Source organism: Leptonychotes weddellii, chromosome 1 (genome assembly GCF_054177405.1).
Source record: "Leptonychotes weddellii isolate Sample4059 chromosome 1, ASM5417740v2, whole genome shotgun sequence".
Taxonomy (NCBI): Eukaryota; Metazoa; Chordata; class Mammalia; order Carnivora; family Phocidae; genus Leptonychotes; species Leptonychotes weddellii.
In genome coordinates, this window is record NC_138369.1 from 93,665,314 (window position 1) to 93,675,953 (window position 10,640).

The 10,640-nt window shown below is 38.8% G+C and overlaps 1 pseudogene; it reads left to right on the forward strand.

Annotated features, from left to right (window-relative positions):
* Positions 1-8,693: 8,693 nt before the first annotated feature.
* Positions 8,694-8,766, forward strand: LOC115944378 (small nucleolar RNA U3; annotated as a pseudogene).
* The last annotated feature ends 1,874 nt before the right edge of the window (positions 8,767-10,640 follow it).

Sequence of the window (10,640 nt, forward strand, 5' to 3'; positions counted from 1 at the left end):
TAGTCTCTACTCACAAAATGCCAGTAGTTTCTCCCCAGGTATGACAAAGAAAAATGCCTCTAGATATTGCCAAATGCCCCCCGGATCCTCTTGTTGAGAACCACGGTTGAAAGTATTTTTGACTGCCCAAGTGAGTAAAATTATGGAAAACTGGAGCTTCACCATTTCCTCCATAACTTGACTATTGACTCTAGAGTCTGAAAGGATAAAGTCGTTGAAAAGAGGTTTCCAGACCTCATCTGAACATGGGGTAAGTACTAATAAACATTTTCCATGACTTTTAAGGTAAAAACCAATCTTCACAAGACAGAGAAATTCTCTGTGTAGGGCATAAAAACACCCCTGTGCTTTAGGAATGGCCAACACATGTGGAGATCCGAGAGCTGCTACCAGGTGGGAGACTCTTAGAAAGAAAACCTATTTTTTTTTTTCAGCTTTGAGTCAAAAACAAAACTTGGTTGACAGAACTAAGCCACAGGAATTCTCATGACTTCTTGTGAAATAGCAAGTCTGCAAGCAAAAATAATATCTGGTGCTCTGATATATATATATTTTTTATCTATTCACTGGAAATTGATAAAAACTTTTAACAAATAGGATTAAGGAACTATCTCTTGTTTTTCTGGCAGAAACTGTTGGTGTTGTCCAGGCTCTGCTGAACTTTTAATGTCCCATTTAAATTGTGCCCATGAATCTCTTTAGACAAAACTTTCATTACGAATAGGACAAGATCTCTAGCCTCTACTCACAGTTGTTTAGCAACTGCAACCCTGAGAAGAGGTTCCCTTCAATATGGTCTGCTAAATGCCGGTTCTCAGCAAGTCACTCCTCTAAAAATACCTATGCTCTGCATTTTTATTCTTCTTATCAATGTGGGAGAGGCTAATAAGCCTCCTCCTTCAACAGGAGGATTCACTGCTAGATTTAGGATTGATCTATAATAAGGTTTTGAGAACACTTTCTTGAGGAGACATATTAATAGTCCCATTTTTATAGATAAGGAAGTTGAGACACAGATGTTAAGTAATTTGCCCATGTTACAGACTTAATAAGAGACATAGAGGGGATTCAAGCTCAGAGTTGTCTGACCTTGACACTCACGTGTTCCTTTATATTCCAGTGAATCCTTACTGCTCTCCCATCCACTAAAGGAGATGGCAGCACTTATTGTCATATATATAGATATGACACATATGTCATATATATAACAGTTGATTATATAGTTGACCCTTAACACAGGTCCACTTACATGTAGATTTTTTTTGACAAATACAGTACAATACTGTAAATGTATTTTCTCCTCCTGTTTTAACATTTTCTTCCACTTATTTTATTATAAGAATACAGTATATAATACATATAACAGCAAATGTGTTAATCGTTTGTTATCAGTAGAGCTTCTGTCAACAGTAGGCTATTAAGTTTTGCGAGAGTCAAAAGTTATATACAGATTTTTGACTGCATGTGTGGTCGGCACCCCTAACCTCCCTGTTGTGCGAGGGTCAAGTGTGTGTGTGTGTGTGTGTGTGTGTGTGTGTGTGTGCGCGCGCGTATATGCTACATATACACACATGTACATCTTCTCCAGTTATAGTATAATTGGGGGTGGGTGGGAAGAATAATTTTGATCACTAATGCAGGGAGGAAAGTTAGGAAAGAAAAGACTCCAAGTATGAGATGATGCTTGGGAAGGAAGCCTATTCATAATTCATTCATACATATATATTCAATCATTTATTCATTCAATACATGTACATAGACCTAAGTTTATGCTAGCCAATGTGCTTCTGAACGTCTGTGCTCCCTGCTTTCATGGTGAAAACCACACAGAGTGGGCTTATATGAAAATTCAGATAGGGTCCCAGCAGGGTCAGGAGCAGATAAGGGTATTACTATCTCTGTAGGGTACAGTGAAAGGTTCCAAAACGCTGAAGAAGTCGCCACTAAAGAAAAAAAAAAAAAAAAAAAGAGGAAGAGAGTGAAACATTGTTCCTAATTTATAGATATGCCGGGGGGTGGCGGTGATAATGTCTGGATGAATGTAATGACCCTATACAGGTAGTTACAAGGGTATTAATGTACTTATGTTGTTATAATGTCAAATATCCTCTTAAGTAGCAAGTACTTGTATGGCGTCAAAAGAAAAATAAGAACTAGACCAAGATTCAATCAGAAATACCACCTAGCCTTAATTGGCCTTCATTTGACAGTATTGGTCCTTGTACTGAGGCCGACCTATGCATCTTTATAGGGCACTCTAAGTTAAAAATTTAGCTCTTCAATTATAATTATTAAAAACTTAGGGGTGCCTGGGTGGCTCAGTTGGTTAAGCCACTGCCTTCGGCTCAGGTCACGATCCTGGAGTCCCAGAATCGAGCCCGCATCTGGCTCCCTGCTCAGCGGGGAGTCTGCTTCTCCCTCTGACCCTCCTCCCTCTCATGCTCTCTGTCTCTCATTCTCTCTCTCAAATAAATAAATAAAATTTAAAATATAAAAAATAAAAATAAAAACTTAGAGATAAAATTCATTTAAATCTTGATATGTTACTTTAGGAACTTATAAGCCAAATGAGAAGAATTTATAGCACAACAGAACAGTCACTGTTTTGACGTGTTATTAAAATGGGCTGAATAAACCGTACATAAGGGACTTTTACCATAATTGTATATAAAATAGTCTGCATGACTAATATGCAATTTTTTCTCAATCTCCTTAATAATTTGGGGGACTTACAATACTGTTAATGTCAAGTGATTGTAATTATATGGGCTCCTGTGGCCTGAGAATTCACAACAAAGTGTGAATGGTGATGTTCATTAAATTACCAGTAAGTCGTTTCAAGTGATGGGGGGGTTTGCAAAGTTAGGAAATTGTAAAGTACTACTGCACTCATGAATATAATTTTACCCTTGCAAATGATGGCATGTCTGTTTGACGTACTGAAGAGAACACTGAGTCATAGGTAGCTCTCCTGGGAGATGCTAGTTTTCTAACTTCTCCTCAGTTGCTGTTACCATTGGGAATAAGAGCCATAATTATCAGTGACAACACAGGGCCAGACACTTCCTTCCCCCCCGCCCCCCCATTCACCCTAAATCCATGTAACTGAGTCCAGTTGCCAGATATGTAGTTCTCACTTGGAATGAGTGCCCCATAGTTTTAGACCTCAAGCGGTATTTCTTTGGTTATACAATACCTCCTTAAGCCAACCTGCTTTCCTTTGAGTAAGGCACTGGTTTTGATTGTACTTGAGCTTTTCAGGCTTCATTTTCCCCTATAGGATAAGTGAGTAACTCTAGATGGCAGATCATAGGGTGGAGAGGAAGGAGTGGAAGGCTGCAGCGATGACACACGGTTTCTACTCATGCCAGGTAAACTCTTCAAGTCAAAGCTCATGAAAGACTTAGGTTTATTGACAAGTCAGGTCTGTGTGAATCTTTCTGTAACTGCAATGTTCCCAAGTTTCACTGGTCCATATGTACAAATAAGGCCAGATTTTTAATAACATTCTAATCCTGATGGCTCCCTGCCCCAAAACACAACACAGAGTCTCAGACCTCCTCAAAGTCTTTGGGGCGGCCCCGGGGTATGTCTCCCATGTGCTCTCCTCTAGGGTACTACTGCTCTCCCACCAAGGCTCCAGTGGGTATTTCCGAGTCTACTGACCACCCATATGTCTGTCATTACAAGCTGTAATGTTTTAGTTTCCTTTTGCTGCCCTTTACAAATTATCATCAACTTGGTGGTTTAAAACAATGCAAAATTGTAATTATGGAGGTCAGAAATACCAAATGGGCTTTATGAAATTAAAATCAAGATGTTAGCAGAGCTGTGTTCCTTCTGGGGGCTTGAGGAAGAATATTTCCTCAATGTTTCCAGTTTTTAGGAGCTGCCTGCATTCTTTCCTCATGGCCCCTTCCTCTACATACTGCATCACTGCAATCTCTACTTCGTCACATTGGTCTTTTCCTGGGCTAGTGATATGCTGTAGGACACTCTCTTGTGATGCTGGACAGTGAGCCTTAGCTCCCAGTCAGCCAGAAGATCATGAGGGTAAACAACCAAAACACTTAACCATTCTGTACCCATATACAACCCATTCTGTTTTTCACGTTCAGTATTCAATAAAGTACATGAGATATCCTATACTTCATTATAAAACAGACTTTGTGTTAGATGATTTTACCCAACTGCAGGCTAATGTAAGTGTTCAGAGCATGTTTAAGGCAGGCTAGGCTAAGCTATAATGTTTAGTAGGTTTATTAAATGCATTTTTAACTTAATATTTACCTTCTTTTTATTATTTTTTAATCAAAAAAAATAATTCTAAGATTCATCAGAGAGAGAGCACAAGCAGGGGGAGTGGCAAGCAGAGGTAGAAGCAGGCTCCCCGCTAGCAAAGAGCCCGAGGTGGGACTCAGTTCCAAGACCCTGGGATCGTGACCTGAGCCAAAGGCAGACACTTAACCGACTGGAGCCACCCAGGCATCCCTTGACTTAATGTTTTCAACTTACAGTGGGTTTATTGGGACATAACCCCATCATAAGTCTAGGAAGATCAGATTGGGTAGCTTAAACAGCAAACACTTATTTCTCACAGTTCTGGATGCTGGGAAGTCCCCAATCAAGGTGCCAGCAGATTTAGTTCTTGGTGAGGGTCCTCTTCCTGACTTATAGATGGCTGCTTTTTCACTGGATCCTCACATGGCAGAGAGAACGAGAGACAGAGAGAGAGAGCTCTCCTTTCTCTTTTTGTAATGCATTAATTACAACAAGCAGGCTCTGCCCTCATGACCTAATCTAACTCCCCAACGGCCCCACCTCAAAATATCACACTGGGAATTAGAGCTTCAACATATAAATTTTGGGAGGACACAAACATTCAGTCCATAGCAGTCAAGTATGCATGCTGTGGGAATTAAGCTGTTGACATCTTTGGGGGCCATGATTCAGCGTACTACACAAGCTATCTGCCCAGACTGATGCTGCCCTTTCACAAACCACCATCAATGCCCTAAAACTGTCACAGTGCAGGAATGGTGCTGGGTACCAAACAAAAGGAGCAGGGGCAGGGGGAGCAGGCATCAGCCCACTCTGTGTCACAAAGTCCTTCAGCTTCTTCTTTTCCTCCCCTCAGCCAAGAACGCTAACGTATCCTAGAGGCCTGGGCTGGGGTCATTCATCATATTCTCTTCCCATTCACTATATTTCAACTCTACAAGTGGATAATCCCACATAAAATTTCTACTTGGAACGCTCTCTTTCTGCTATGAAAATCAACTCATGCATACAGGTGCTGGAATGCAGTCAACCCTTCAGTACCAACATGTCTAACTCTTAGCTTAGGCCAGGGTCATCCTGATACAATTAACTAAAAAATTCAGCAATTCACTTTAATTCATTCCTAAAAAATCTGCCCCTCCATTAAAAACCATTGCATTATAAAATATTTTTAATCAATTTAATGGAAAAAATTATGATGCATTCCATTCCAACTAGCCAATTCTAAGACATTAAGAGCACATGATACTTGTGTCCCTTTTTATGGTATTCATACTGATGAATTCAGATTCTACTCACTCACAATATGTAATGACATGGACCTGTAATGGAACTAGAATTTGAATATATAAAGGAATTCACTGTAAAGAGTGGATAACATTATAATGTTTAACCCCCCCCAAAAAAGAGCACACTTGACTCCAGTTTAGAAGCATCTTTTGCATATAATTTGTGGTATAATAATTATGCATATCAATACTATGATCATTTTGATAGGTTCCCTGCCACATCTGATAGGAGCATGTAATCATGTTGATTACATGCTAAACCCTAAAATACAATATGCAATCAAATCTGAACTTTCTCTGTACAGATGAAGTCAAATATCAGTTATATTTTACTTAGTGTGATTTTAGGTAAAAATAGCTATATCAAGATAAAAAGAAGTTGTTGTTGGAAAACTGGAGGACTTTTCAAAAACCAATATTTACTGTTGCTACAGGAGAAAAATCTGTATTTATAAGACACTTATGCCAACCTCAGGAATATCAAGATTAAAGAAACAAAATTCCAGTAACGAGGAAGTTTATTGTTTACTCTTAGAGATCAGGAAGTATCAAAACTGTACAGAAACAAATCAAAACATTAATACAGTTGTTAGAGGATACTGCTGAGCAATTTATATTTTTCATTCATACATTAATGTTTAATTATCATACAGTGAACCTGTTAAGTCTTATTAATGTTTGTAATTTATCCTTATGCTACCTAATTAGTGCAAATTAACAAGCTAGTTAAGCCACTAAGCACATCCAATACTCATCTCTTGAACTGAAAGCTTGTCTCTTAATCCTTAGAATCAGTAGTGCATAAGTCACCTAACTTAAAGCTGTTATATCTTCTCCAGTCTAGGCCTAACTTCAAATCTTTAGGCTCTCATCAAGGGGAGACTGTTCTAGTCTGCCTGTGGATTCTGATAAATTCTTTATTAGTCCTAAGGTAATCACAGAAATTTTGACTAGAAAGAACTTAAAATCGCTTACTTATAATACAACCTACATCAATGGCATGAGCCAAGCAGTAATGTGAATTACTGGCACTGGAACTCCGCGCAGAGAATATTGATGTGTTTTTCTTAAATAAGGACCCAATTCAGGCCTCGTAGGACCCACTGCAAGAGATTCTGAGGCTCCTTGAGCCCCCTAACTTGGACTCGGAATTAATGTAACTAAAGTCTAATGACTTCTTTAGGTACTTTCCACATCTGTTGCAAACTGCCTCAAAGGTCAGCTGGTTCCATCGGGTTAGGGCATACAACCTAGCCTGCAGGTATCCTTCAGATTTGACCCTTCTGTGTTTTTCTGGGCAGGCCAGCTATCTTTGGGAGTGACCACATACTTTTGATGTCTCTTTGATCAGCAGTCTTATACCTGGTTGCTCCATTTATATTTTCTCTGCACAGATCGTGTTGGTCTATGGCTTAAAATGTGGGTCCTGATCTATGATTCTGCATCTCTCTCCAGCCCAGACTTGTTTCTAGGCCTGGAGTCCCCAAGTTAGATAATAATCCTAATGAACAAAAACAGCTCTCACACTGCCTTTTTCTTCTCTGCCTTGCTTCTACACTTGCCCAAACTGTTCTATCCCTCTCTGCCCCATACCCTTTGCTTCTGGGGCACTCTTTCTTCCATAGTATACCACACTTACAACTCTTCTCCTGCCAAGTTCAGGGTTATAAGCAGGGCACTCAAGAACTTCCTCCTTGAAAGACTGCATTGCTTAGTCACTCAGAAGAAGTTTTGAAGTCAAAGAAACCTGCATTAAAATCCCAGATCACCCTCCGAAGGGGCACATGCACCCCAATGTTTACAGCAGCAATGTCCACAATAGCCAAACTATGGAAAGAGCCTAGATGCCCATCAACAGATGAATAAGATATGGTGTATATATATATATATATATATATATATATATATATATATATACATACACACACACACACAGGAATACTATGCAGCCATCAAAAAATGAAATCTTGCCATTTGCAATGACATGGATGAAACTACAGAGTATTATGCTAAGCGAAATAAGTCAATCAGAGAAAGACAAGTATCATACGATCTCACTGATATGTGGAATTTGAGAAGCAAGGCAGAGGATCATAGGGGAAGGGAGGGAAAATGAAACAAGATGAAACCAGAGAGGTTTAAGAGACTTAGACATCAGGACTTAGAGACTCTCAATCTCAGGAAACAAACTGAGGGTTGCAGGAGTGGAGGGGTTGGGAAGGATGGGGTGGCTGGGTAGACATTGGGGAGGGTATGTGCTATGGTGGGCGTTGTGAATTGTGTAAGACTGATGAATCACGGACCTGTGCCCCTGAAACAAATAATACATTATATGTTAATAAAAAAAAAAGGAAAAAAGAAATTAAGGGGAAAAAAAAATCCCAGATCACCCAAATAGTAGCAACATAGCTATGTGACCACGGGCAAAAACCCGAGTTTTACCATCTAAAAAACGAAGATAATAGCACCAACTTATTGAGAGGAATCATTGAAATGGTGCAGGTAAAGTCCTTAGCCCTGTGCCTGGTATGTGCTCGAGAACTGGGAACCCTGAGCCTTGCTTTCCCCTACTAACTCCCCAAACACCAACTGGATTTTCATGTATGGACCCTGTGTGCTGACACGCAACATGCTCACTCAATTTGCTCCAAATATTTTGTAACTGTCATTTTGATTTTGACATATATGGTCCAGTATTTGTATCACTCTTCAGTTTTTTTTTTTTTTTTGACACTCAAGAATTTTATTGAATTCAAAATGTGCAAAAGACAAGTTTATGAGGTTATAGGTTGGCTTAGAGAATTATACCTGAAATTTTCATTTTCATTGTAAGTAATTCATCTTATTTTTCCCCACTAAATTTCAGCCAATTTTTTTTTACATTTTTTAAATTTTATTATGTTATGTTAATCACCACACGTTACATCATTAGTTTTTGATGTAGCATTCCATGATTCATTGTTTGCATATAACACCCAGTGCTCCATTCAGTATGTGCCCTCCTTAATACCCATCACCAGACTAACCCATCCCCGTACCCGCCTCCCCTCTAGAACCCTCAGTTTGTTTCTCAGAGTCCAGAGTCTCTCATGGTTCATCTCCCCCTCCGATTTCCCCCACTTCAAGACTATACTTTCAGGGATCATTTCTATAGTTTGTCACTATCTAGTTTTGATATTAATGGAATTCTTTTTGCTATTTTCAGTTATTTTTCTTCATTGTGCTGGGCTTCAAAGAGGGCAATTACTTAAATAGGCACTCTCCCATCATCTTTCCTAAATTCCTCCCAAATTAGTTTTCTATTTTTAAAACATTATTTTCAACCTTTTCCCTGAATGTAAGTGCCAAGTTTGCTTTATAATAAAGCATGATACTAAAAACTATCTGGATGCAAGAACAAAAAGTATTTGTCACCTTATTTAAGATTGATGGCCAAAATGATTTTTTTTTAATTTTTAAAATCCCATACCTGTCAAATCCCATAAATCAAATGTTTTTTTTCTTGGCTTCCTGGCTGCAAGGCAACCATTTGACTTCTATTTAGCTAGTACTTATTTCTTTTATTAATTCTTGCATTGCTTCACAAGTGACAAAATAAAACTCTGATGTGATTTTTCTTCCTCCCTTTGCCCTGAACAGGGAACAGTCAAATGCCCAATTTTGGTACTTTTGCCTCTACCAGCATGTCCTAGTGAAAGACATCCCATTACAAACCTCAGGATGTCAGAGGAAGATGAATCGTTTTGAGTATTTTGAACAATGTAAATTGAACAGAATATAGAACATCTGACATTTTAAACCAAATTCTCTTTTCTGGGAAAGAAGTGATCGTTAAAATGTTTCACACAGAAAATCAGCCTTGATTCTCTCAAATAACTAAAAGACTTATACGTGCTGATGACAACAAATTCTTTGCTTTTAAAGGACACCGAATAAGAGTAACTCGGAGCCTTATTTCAAGATTACTGGTCAATCTATGTCTTTTACTGACATTAACCTTACTGTAAAATGAGATAATTTAAATTGGTCTTTTAGTTGACTGGCTGACATTAAAAGTCACTCATTCTGAGATTTAATCAAGTATAAACTAAAAGTCTTCTCTCTGGGTCAAGTTACCTATTCTAGTAAACTGTTCGGAACAGGGCCCTTAAGGCTGATCATTGAGCTCACACTGCCCTGGGTTCACGGTTTCCTTAACTCCTTGTTTCCTGAAATCTGTGTTTGCTTCAGTTTTCTTTGTTACTGTCATTCCCGATCACCCTGTGCAAGGAAGGTAAGAGCTAACTCTATTGTGTGCTTTTGTTGCCATGGTGAAGAAAATAGTACAATTCCACAGTTAATAAAGAGTCTCAGGGTGAGGAAGATATTTCTTCCAAGCTCACATGATCTTCATTTCATTATAGTGGAACTAAGGAGCATTGACAGGCCTGTTGAAGCAAAATCTTATGTTAGATGTAGTTCATAATGTCATGCTATTCACTCAGAATATAGTACTTCCCTTTGAGAAATTATTTAAAATGCTTGCACTAGAGGAATGTTTTAAAAGGAGCTTCATGTGGTCATATTTTTTTTCCGACTAAAAAGGAACTGACATTCTACAGATTTCCATTTTGAAAACTGAACAGTCACAGAGAAACACTGTTGCAAAGGGCCTCATTAATGCAAGCTTTGAAAAAGTGATTTGTGGCTTTTCTAAAGGGAAATGTCTTCATTTAGCGATCCCGTCCAAAACCTGGGTGTAGAAAGCATAAAGGATCCTTCATTTCACTACAAGTACAAAGGGTAAAACGTTTTTAGTAATTTATTCGGTTCATCAGGAAATCTCTCCTCCCATCCCTTCTGTCCTACCTCTTCACTTACTCAACCTGAGTACTCAGTGGGGTTACACACTTTATCTCGTGTAGTCCTATGTATGTCAACCAGAGGAGGTGCATAGCAGGGTGCACAGTTTTACAGATAAAGAGAGAGGTCATTTTCTCAAGCTTTCTACAATGCTTGAAGTCAGTTCTGTAGGACCCCATACCTACTATCTGCTTCTTGCTGATAAGGAAAACAAAAAAGTTTCTAGTA